Raw genomic sequence first — 10,275 nt, 5'->3', positions numbered from 1 at the left:
CTTATCGGAATCCGGGAGCCCCCTTTAATAAGGGGGCCCCCGGATACCGGCCCCCCACCCTATGTGAATGAGTATGGGGTACAATGTACCCCTACCCATTCACCTGTAAAATAAAAGTGCAAAAAAAAACACAACACACGAGATAAAATACTTTATTGCACAGCTCCGGGGGTTTTCCGTCTTCGGGGGTCTTCTCGCCGGACTCCTCCGCTATCTTCTTGTAGCTCTTTTGCTAGCGGAGGAGTCCGGCTTTCTTCCTCGCCGCCAGCCTCTTCTCCCGACTTCGGGGGTCTTGTCCCCCTCTTCGGTTCTTCTGCCGGGCCACCGCGCCTTCTTATAGCTCTTTTACAGGCGGTGGCCCGGTCTTCTGTCGCCGCTGCCGCCTTCCGTTCTTCTTCTTCTTCTTCTTCTCCTTCTTCTCCTGGAGATGTTGACTCGACGCTCTCTCCGGCCACAATGCCAGGGACGCGCTGCGCGGCCACTTATATAGGGACAAGGGGCGGTGTCACATGGCTTTATGTCACATGGGTTGGTCACATGGGTTGATGTCACATGGGGACTGTGACATCGTAAGGGGCGGGGTCACCATGTGACATAAAGCCATGTGACACGGCCCCTTGTCCCTATATAAGTGGCCGCGCAGCGCATCCCTGGCATTGTGGCCGGAGAGAGCATCGAGTCAACATCTCCAGGAGAAGAAGGAGAAGAAGAAGAAGAAGAAGAAGAAGAAGAAGAAGAACGGAAGGCGGCAGCGGCGACAGAAGACCGGGCCACCGCTTGTAAAAGAGCTATAAGAAGGCGCGGTGGCCCGGCAGAAGAACCGAAGAGGGGGACAAGACCCCCGAAGTCGGGAGAAGAGGCCGGCGGCGAGGAAGAAAGCCGGACTCCTCCGCTAGCAAAAGAGCTACAAGAAGATAGCGGAGGAGTCCGGCGAGAAGACCCCCGAAGACGGAAGACCCCCGGAGCTGTGCAATAAAGTATTTTATCTCGTGTGTTGTGTTTTTTTTTTGTACTTTTATTTTACAGGTGAATGGGTAGGGGTACATTGTACCCCATACTCATTCACATAGGGTGGGGGGCCGGTATCCGGGGGCCCCCTTGTTAGAGGGGGCTCCCGGATTCCGATAAGCCCCCCGCCCGCAGACCCCGACAACCAACGGCCAGGGTTGTCGGGAAGAGGCCCTTGTCCTCATCAACATGGGGACAAGATGCTTTGGGGTGGGGGGGGCCGCGCGGCCCCCCCTTCCCCAAGGCACCCCCCATGTTGAGGGCACGCGGCCTGGTGCGGCTAAGGAGGGGGCGCTCTCTCGCCCCCCTTTCCTGGCCGGCCAGGTAGCGTGCTCGGACAAGGGTCTGTTGTGGACTTGGGGGGGCCCCCCACGCCGATTTTTTTCGGCGTTGGGGTTCCCCTTTAAGTCCAGGCGGCGGGGCCAGCGACGTCTCCTTCGCGGGCCCCGCCTACCTGGAGACCCGCTCGAAATGAGCGGACTTTTCTCCGGGCGGGAAAAGTCTGTTAATTTCAAAAGTACGGCGGACTGGCATACACACGGCCGGATTGTCCGCCGAAATGCGAGTACGGCGGGCAGATTGTTGTGCAAACCGAAATTCTAAGTCCGCCGTACTGTCGGGTCAAAAAAGTATGCCGGAGGCTACACACGGGGGGATTGTTTGGCGGACTTGAGTTTGCCGGACTTTTCCACTGGATTGTTTGATCGTGTGTACGCGGCATTATAGGGTATGCTTTTCTCTGACTTTTCTAAGTGTTCCTTTGTGTTTGTATCAGTTGGTCTTCCTAGCGCTGACAGGGATCTACAGATTGAGGGTGATTTCTTTCCTTTGTAGGGTTTTGTGTTGCAGAATGCTGCATGGGTCCACAGAGATAGCTGGGATGCAAGCCTCTCTTCTTCTCTCCCTTCCTATCTCCCTCTTGTGCATGCATTGTTCCTTCTGAACGTTGCTAGTGAGATACTCAAGACATGTGCTTCCCTTCCTTGAAGTTTGAAGATGCGGTGCTCTGAAGCCGCGTACACACGGGCGGACTGTCTGGCCAACTTAGTCCGTCGAAACACATTTCAGCGGACAGTCCGCTCGTGTGTGGGCTTCAGCGGACTTTTTCAGCGTGCAGTCTGGCGGACTAAATATTTCGGAATTTCCGTAATATTGTCCGTCGTACTTTGGTTTCAGCGGACAATCCGCTCGTGAGTAGGCTAGTTCGACGGACTAAGTATGGCGCATGCTCAGAAAGGATTTACACGGCGAAAGGTTGCATTGCTGTGTATTGGACTTCCTATTTCTAGTCCCGTCGTACGTGCTGTACACGTCATCGCGCAAACTTTCGACGGACTGTTTGTGCATCCGTGTGTGGTCAAGTCCGTTCATTCGAAAGTAGGACGGACTGTTTATATACAATTTTTGGACAATTTTTAAAAATTGTCCAAAAATTGTATATAAACCAGTGCGTGGCTCAAGCTTTCCTTTTAATTACACAAAATCACAAGCTTTCATTGGGTACCATTACAACCTTCCAGCATACCTTCCAACTTTTTGAGGGACACCTATTGGCAAAAGTATGCAGGCATAGCACACACACCCTGCCATGCCCCCTTAAAGAATTGTACAAAAACAACATTAGTTAAAACCACAAGTACTTTTTTTCGACTACTATTCCGTTATATTGTTTTTTGAAATTTAAAAATGCAGAAACTTAGAATTTGGATCAAAGGTTTAGCACCGGGAAACACTTTTTGAAATATAGATAGTGCATTTTATATACTGTACAACTATATAGATCAGAGCAAAATGAGGAACAAATGAGGAGGAAAGAGGGACAGAAGGACTTTGTTCCAAATCAGCGACAGTCCCTCGAAATCAGGGACAGTTAGGAGCTATCCTTCCAGCTGCCAGCATCTTATCAATCAATGATGTCATCAACATCCATTGGTTGACAAGGAGGACATCTGGAACCTGTACAGCATCATTGTTTACCCCTCTCCTGCCCTTCTCCATCCGCACTGGGGTTACAATAGCTGAGTGAGGGAGGCACTCCTGAAGAGACCTGAAGGCACTCTGGTTGAAAAAGGCTGCTCTATAGTCATGTGGGCTGCACCGATTAGAAAAAGGAGGAAATGAAGAGCTTAGAAGGGAACTGAAGCTGAACATGCTCCATAGAGGACACCAGCTTATCTACACACTTTCAGTCTGCAGTGGAGACAGAGAGATTATGATGTATGTTATGTTATATATATTATATGCATATTATATTTCACTATACACAAAATGAATGCTTTTATGAATACTGTGTTATATAGCATGTAAGGAGCGTTTTTTATAGTTTGGGTTTAATGATACTTTAATGTTATGAACTGAAAGAGCCACTTTAAAGCAGAAATCTAGCCAAAACTTTGTTTTATCTTCTATTTTTTATTTGCAACCTGTCCCCATTGGAAGGATTTCTGCACCTCATTAACAAAAAAAAGAATGTGTCAGTTTTCCATATAGAAAACTGCCGCAGATTCCCGTCAGGTATGACCCTTTCATACAAGATGTGTCAGCATCTACTCATACAATGATCACACTGAACAAACAGAGCCTGCAGGTTCACCAACACCCCTTTTCTGTCCCGCTCTGAGCTCCCTGGGGTGGTGTTGGAGGGACATGTGTGCAGCTCCAGCTCTTCTCTCTTTGTGCTGTCCATGGGTGCTCAACCTGTGGCCCTCTAGCTGTTGCAGAGCTACAAGTCCCATCATGCCTCTGAGAGTCCTGCTTGTAACTGACAACGGCTAGCAATGCCTCATGGGACTAGTAGTTCCACAATAATTGGAGAGCCACAGGTTGAGCACCTGTGCATGTATGCTGTACATGTCACAGCCTCTGAACAGAGAACTGATTGATCCTAATTACCAAAGGGGCGTCTATGTTTAGAACATTACAAGCATAAGCATGCACCACTTTTTGTGAACTCCCCCAAAGAGTCTAGTGCAGGCCATAGAGCTTGGAACGTGCCATAGGACGGTGCTGTGTTGAAATGGCAGATGGCGCTGCAAAAGCATAAGTCCAATCAAGGTTTCACCAGCACACCATATTGGAGAAACAGAACATTTTAATGTCACCAACAGAAAGCAGCAAAGTTTCAGGGCCTCTTCCTCAGGCAGCAATGACAGTGACTGGTAATACCCACCTACTGTAAGTGGGTGGCCTTGTGGCCTTGAAAGTAGCCTTGAAACGTCACTACTTTATTTTGATGACATTAAAGGGGTTGTAAAGGTAAATGTTTTTTCACCTTAATGCATTCTATGCATTAAGGTAAAAACACATCTGACAGTGCCTGCGCCCCCAGCCCCCCCATTTTACTTACCTCACCCCTCAAAAGTCCCGCGCTCGTACCCCGACGTCCTTTCCACCGTTCAGCCTGGCCGCTGATTGGCTGGAGTGGATGGATGGAAAGCAGCGCCGCCATTGGCTTGCACTGCTGTTAATCACATCCACTGACGCGGAGCGCCGGGGGCGGGGCCACTCTGTGCAAAACGAGCTGCACAGTGGAGGTAAGTATAACATGTTTGTTATTTTAAAAAAAATAAAAAAATTCACTTTACAATCCCTTTAAAGCAGAGATCCAGCCCCCCCACCAAAACATTAAAAGTCAGCAGCTACAAGTCCTGTAGCTGCTGACTTTTTATATTAGGACACTTACCTGTCTAGCGACCCCGCATTGTCAGCACCCCAGCTGATTGAAGCGCACTGTGCTTTGTGAATGGCCTGGCGGCAGGGAAAGCAGAAGTGGGGCCAAACTTCCAGGGGACCTCGGCAAAAATCAGGTACCTTTCTCCCCCCCAAAAAGGTGCCAAATGTTGCAGCGGAGGGGGGGAGGAAGCAAACCCCTTTTGGGTGTAGCTCTGCTTTAAATTGTCCTGTCTGTTTATCTAAACAACGCATGTCAAAGCACATAAAAACACACATTGGCGCATGACAGCCTAACAACAAAAAATGCACCACTACACCAATGCAAATGGACACCTTTAAAAAGACATTGTTCTATTTATTGATATAATTTTTAGACCATTTTAAAAAATATATACAATGTGGATGTATACATATCAGGATTAAACATTTCCCATTTTTGTGTATTTTATAAAGTGTAACATTTGCCATCCTATTCTCAGTGCCTAATATTAATTACAGAGAAGGACATGCAGTCACAGTTTGCCCGGCACGTCTGCTATCACCATACAGCTAATCCTGTTTTTCAGCCACTGACATCTGGAAGGGTTTAAGACGACTACTCGTAGGTTTTCCTGCTTTGAAAACTTCTCCTCTGCAGTCAGTCCAGGATTTCCAGGCCAAAACTATTTCAATTTCTCAGACAGATGGCTGCACTTGTGAGCCTTCCCCTGGCTTCACATCAAAACTCTGAACACCTACCATGTTTTCCTCTTTCCTTGAAAGTTCTCTAAATTCCCTGAGTAGTTCTTTCTGTACACATTAATGCAATCTGCTGGCCTGGATTTGTCGGATATCTAGGCAGGGGCCTAAGGGAGTAAAGCTGGTTTGTTGATGAGCCTATTTACAAAGGTGGACAAAACTATTTGGATTTTACAGCGCTGAGGCTTTTTTTAAAGAGACCCTGTCACCAGACCTTTAATTTTAGCAACAAGCATCTCATAAAATTAGATGTGTATTTAACATATTATATTAATATGATTTACCTGTAAAAAAATCTCTTGTGTGGACAACCAAAAGCCCTGCGACTGCTGCTGGGTGCCGCCATCTTGGTTGTGAAGTCAACAGCACCAGCAGACTCAGAACTCTATAGTATTCCCTTTAACTTCTCCCCAGCAGCTACATAAAAGCATATATAGGGAGGTGGGGGGGGGGGAGATGTGGAGTTACTGGATCATGTACATAAAGGGCCTGAGGGCCATAACAAATGTTACAACAAATAAGAACGAAAAGGATGTTTAAAAAAATGTTGCTTGACAAGGCTTATGGTCTGTAAAACACAAACACTTAATTCTACAAGATTAATGTATTATTAAACACACCATGCATTCACTTTATCTGGACTCCCACAGTACAAAGAACATGGAAATGCCATTATTTTAGTAAATATAAACTGATAAATACCTTTTCTCATCAGCAGTTTATAGAAATTTTGTGACTACTATCAGTGTCTGGTTAAAGCTTGTAAGAGGAGTTTTCATTCTCTCTCGATTCTCCAATAAGGCTGCAGGACCCCTGACCCTCTGTCTGGACAGTGCTGATCAAATGCACTCTCCCAAGAAAAAAAAAACAACAACTCTCTAGCAAAACACACCAAAGCATGTGCAGAGTGCCCCCCCCCTCCCCCCCAAAAAATGACATGCCAAATGTGTCATAGGAGGGGGATGCTTAAAGCGGAACTTCCCCTTTTGGGTGGAGCTCTGCTTTAAGCATAAGAAGGCACACAGACAATAGTGAACAAATCTGTCCCTCAATACATGAGAAAATTCCCAAAACAGAGACTGAAGTCAATGTGCTAAGGGCAGTAAGGTAAAATCAAATGTGCTGAAAAGGTATAGGATTTCAGACAAGACAAGTGGGGGGATAAGAAGGGGTAGGGTGAAAAGGGTCTCAATCATATTAGATTAGGCAAGACCGAAACAGCAAGGGGGGGGGGGGGGGGGTTGAAGGTGTTCTTATTTGGTAGGTAGACTGGTATTCTGCTCTGCCCCCATGCCTTTGCCTTTCTGCCATAGTGAACACAGCAGGTATCCGGATACATGTACAGTTGACAAAAGAAGAAGGTACAAATGTCCCAATGGAGACAGTTTTGGCTAAACAATGGCTCAAAAGGAAGTAGACATAATATGGGCATATTCCACCGTGGTTTAAAAGTGGTTTCAACGGGACCAGATTTTGGTGAATTTGGAAAGATTGCCTAAATTCTTTCATTTCTGCTATGTTGCTGATCCTCAGGAACCAATTTTGGACCACTGGAACGTGAGTGGAGCCCCAAGGCTTGGCTGTATTCATCATATCAATTGCCAGTGATTTGAAGTACGCTCTCCCACAGAGAAGAGTGTGATGCAGGAGGAATTGGGCAGTTTTGTAATTGTTGAAACATTATTTTAAATTATATAAGTGTAAGCACCTAAAGTTGACTTGCAGTCCATTTTATAGCAGAGCTCAAAGACTGGGGGGGGGGGCAACACAATGAACCTTCGAGTGTGCTGTAGTGCAAGGAGTATCCTAATAGGAGGATTGAGAGAAGAGCGATGAACATAAGATCATCAGTCATTTTCTTCTTCCAATGTCCACTCACAGAGTGGAGTTGGAGAGGGGCCTATAAGTGAAAGACATTTTTTTAATTTACTGTTTAAATAATAAACATGTCAAACCTGCTGTGGTTTTGCACAGAGTAGCCCCTATCCTCCCCTTCTTGGGTCCCCCTTGCTGGTGCTCTTGGCCCCTCTATCCTACCGAGTGCCCCCAAAGCAAGCTGCTTTGCGTGTCCATTCACACACAGAGCCACATCTCAGCCCGCCCCCTCTCTCTCCTCATTGGCTCACTGGCTGATTGTCTCAGTCAATGAGGGAGCCAAGACTCTTCTGCACATTGCTGGATTGCCATAGTTCTCTGGTAAGATTAGGGGGGCTAAGGGGGCTGCTGTTCAGAGAATGTTTTTTGCCTTCATGCATAGAATGAATAAAAGTAAAAAACCTTGAGCCTTTAGAACCACTTTAAAGTTGTATTAAAGCTTTGTTGTTGTTCTTTTTAAAGGAGGAGTCCAGCCTGGGCTTGTATAGCTGGGCTTCTTCTATGGGTCACAGGAGTGCAATTAGTTTTGCACTCCTGTGACCTGTTTTTAGCAAACATCACCCGCTCTCTTCTGACTTCACACAGATCAGTCCAGGCACTGTGTCATCCCGACTCTGGAAGTCTGGATCTGCCAGGTGCCTGGACTGATAGGCATCTCAGCCACTCAGTGAGCCACTGAGACGGCCACTCCCCGCCCCTCCACAGCTCAGCAATCCATTGAGTGCGGAGGAGCAGAGCAGCAGAGCTGCTGATTGACAGGCAGCAGCTCTCTGCTCGTGGAGCGGTGAGAACCGAGCCATCGGCAGTGTTCGATGGCTCGGTTCTCAGTGCAGAGGCAGCGGGGGACGGATACAATATCGGACCAATGCTGCATCCACATAGGTAAGTATGATTATAGGAAAAAAAAATCCCATACTTCTCTTTTAAATAACAAACATGTTATACTTACCTGCTCTATGCAGTGGTTTTGCACAGAGTAGTTCCGATTCTCCTCTTTTCAGGTCCCCAGCCGGTGCTCCAGGCTCCTCTCCCTCAACCCTCAGAAAAAGCCGCTTGCCCTGGGGACACTGCTGCGGGCTTGCTCCTGAGCCACTCTCATATGTGTCCATTAGACACATAGAGCCGGCCCCCCTGCTCATTGGCTCACTGGCTGTGATTGACAGCAGTGGAAGCCAATGGGCTCCCGTTACTGTCTCAGCCAATGAGGAGGAAGAGTTCCAGAACAGCCAAGGCTATCGTGAACAATGCTGGATCGGAGGGAGCTCAGGTAAGGATTGGGGGGCCTGCTGCACACAGAAGGTTTGAAGGCATAGAATGCATGAAGGTAAAAAACCTTGAGCGGCAATATTAAAAAATACGGGTGTGGCCAGGATTGGCATGTGAATAGCTGCTTTCTCACAGAACTCCTGCAGGTTACCCTGAATTGATCCTGTTCCCAGCCCAATAGCACTGTTTTACTGACAATGGACGGTTCCAACCCCCTTTTGTGACCCTGCTGTGACACCCAGTTTGATCCAATCCATGATGGTTACCAGGGAAAGGGAAAGGAAGATGTGCAGCACCTGGAGCTCCAAAATGGCACTGCCACGGGTCTCCAGCAGTGTCGGTCATGTGGCACAGAGAAGCTTAAGGACTCTGTGAGTAGATCTCTCAAGCCCCCACAAGAACACTATCGGGGCCCCCCCACGGACATACGCTATTATGCTCAGAATCTGGCTGGCTCCCTAGTTATTGCTGATTTGGCTGAGGTGGGGGAAGAGCCTCAGCCGGTCGTGTGGCACAGAGAAGCTTAAGGACTCTGTGAGTAGATCTCTCAAGCCCCCACAAGAACACTATCAGGGACCCCCCTAAGGACATACGCTATTATGCTCAGAAACTGGCTGGCTCCCTAGTTATTGCTGATTTGGCTGAGGTGGGGGAAGAGCCTCAGCCGGTCGTGTGGCACAGAGAAGCTTAAGGACTCTGTGAGTAGATCTCTCAAGCCCCCACAAGAACACTATCGGGGACCCCCCTAAGGACATACGCTATTATGCCCAGAAACTGACTGGCTCCCTAGTTATTGCTGATTTAGCTGAGGTGGGGGAAGAGCCTCAGCCGGTCGTGTGGCACAGAGAAGCTTAAGGACTCTGTGAGTAGATCTCTCAAGCCCCCACAAGAACACTATCGGGGACCCCCCTAAGGACATACGCTATTATGCCCAGAAACTGTCTGGCTCCCTAGTTATTGCTGATTTGGCTGAGGTGGGGGAAGAGCCTGAGGGGGAGGCCACAGAGCAAGTGGAGATGGAGGAAGAAATAACAGGGGCACAGCTGCAGACCTCATGGAAACGCAGCCAGAGGAGGTGGAGGGTGGCAGTGGGGATGAAGATTCTGCACAGCCTACATTAGCTGAGATCCTGAGAGCAGTCAATAAAGGTATTGTCTCAGTTAAAACATTGCAAGAACTCTGGTGGTTTGAAGGAGGAAGTGTCCTTGATAAGACAGAATTTACAAAAGATCAGAGAAAGAACCAGATTCAGATTCTGGTCCCTTAAAGCAGATGCTTGTCCTGTGTAATCTGCCCCCCTCTAAACTGTAAAAAAAAAAACTCCCTGAACCTACCACATCCTGTAAGCCCTCTCTATACTGACCACAATAACCAGGGCTGCTCAACCCTGACCACTGTGGTCAGAGTACGCCCCTCCATTATACGTAGCTGTCCTATCTGCTCTCCTCTCTGCCCCTTCACACTCCTTATCTGCCTGTCAGCTCCCTCTCTCTATCTTTGTCTCCGCCCCCCGCCGCTACTATTAAAAATAAAAAACCTACAATTGTCATTACCAGCAACTCTATTGGAGGCTGGCATATCATACTATGTAAGTCCTTTGTAAAAACGAGTGTTCTAAATACCTCTTTAGCACTGTCTTCAGGCCAGTCACATGACCGGCTCTTTAGAGCTCCAATCCATTGCTTCTGCGGAAGGTCATGTGATCTCCCCAGCTGA

Source organism: Lithobates pipiens, unplaced genomic scaffold, assembly GCF_037356315.1.
Source record: "Lithobates pipiens isolate NorthernLeopardFrog02 unplaced genomic scaffold, aLitPip1_a1.2 Scaffold_8, whole genome shotgun sequence".
NCBI lineage: Eukaryota > Metazoa > Chordata > Amphibia > Anura > Ranidae > Lithobates > Lithobates pipiens.
This window is presented reverse-complemented; position numbering follows the sequence as displayed.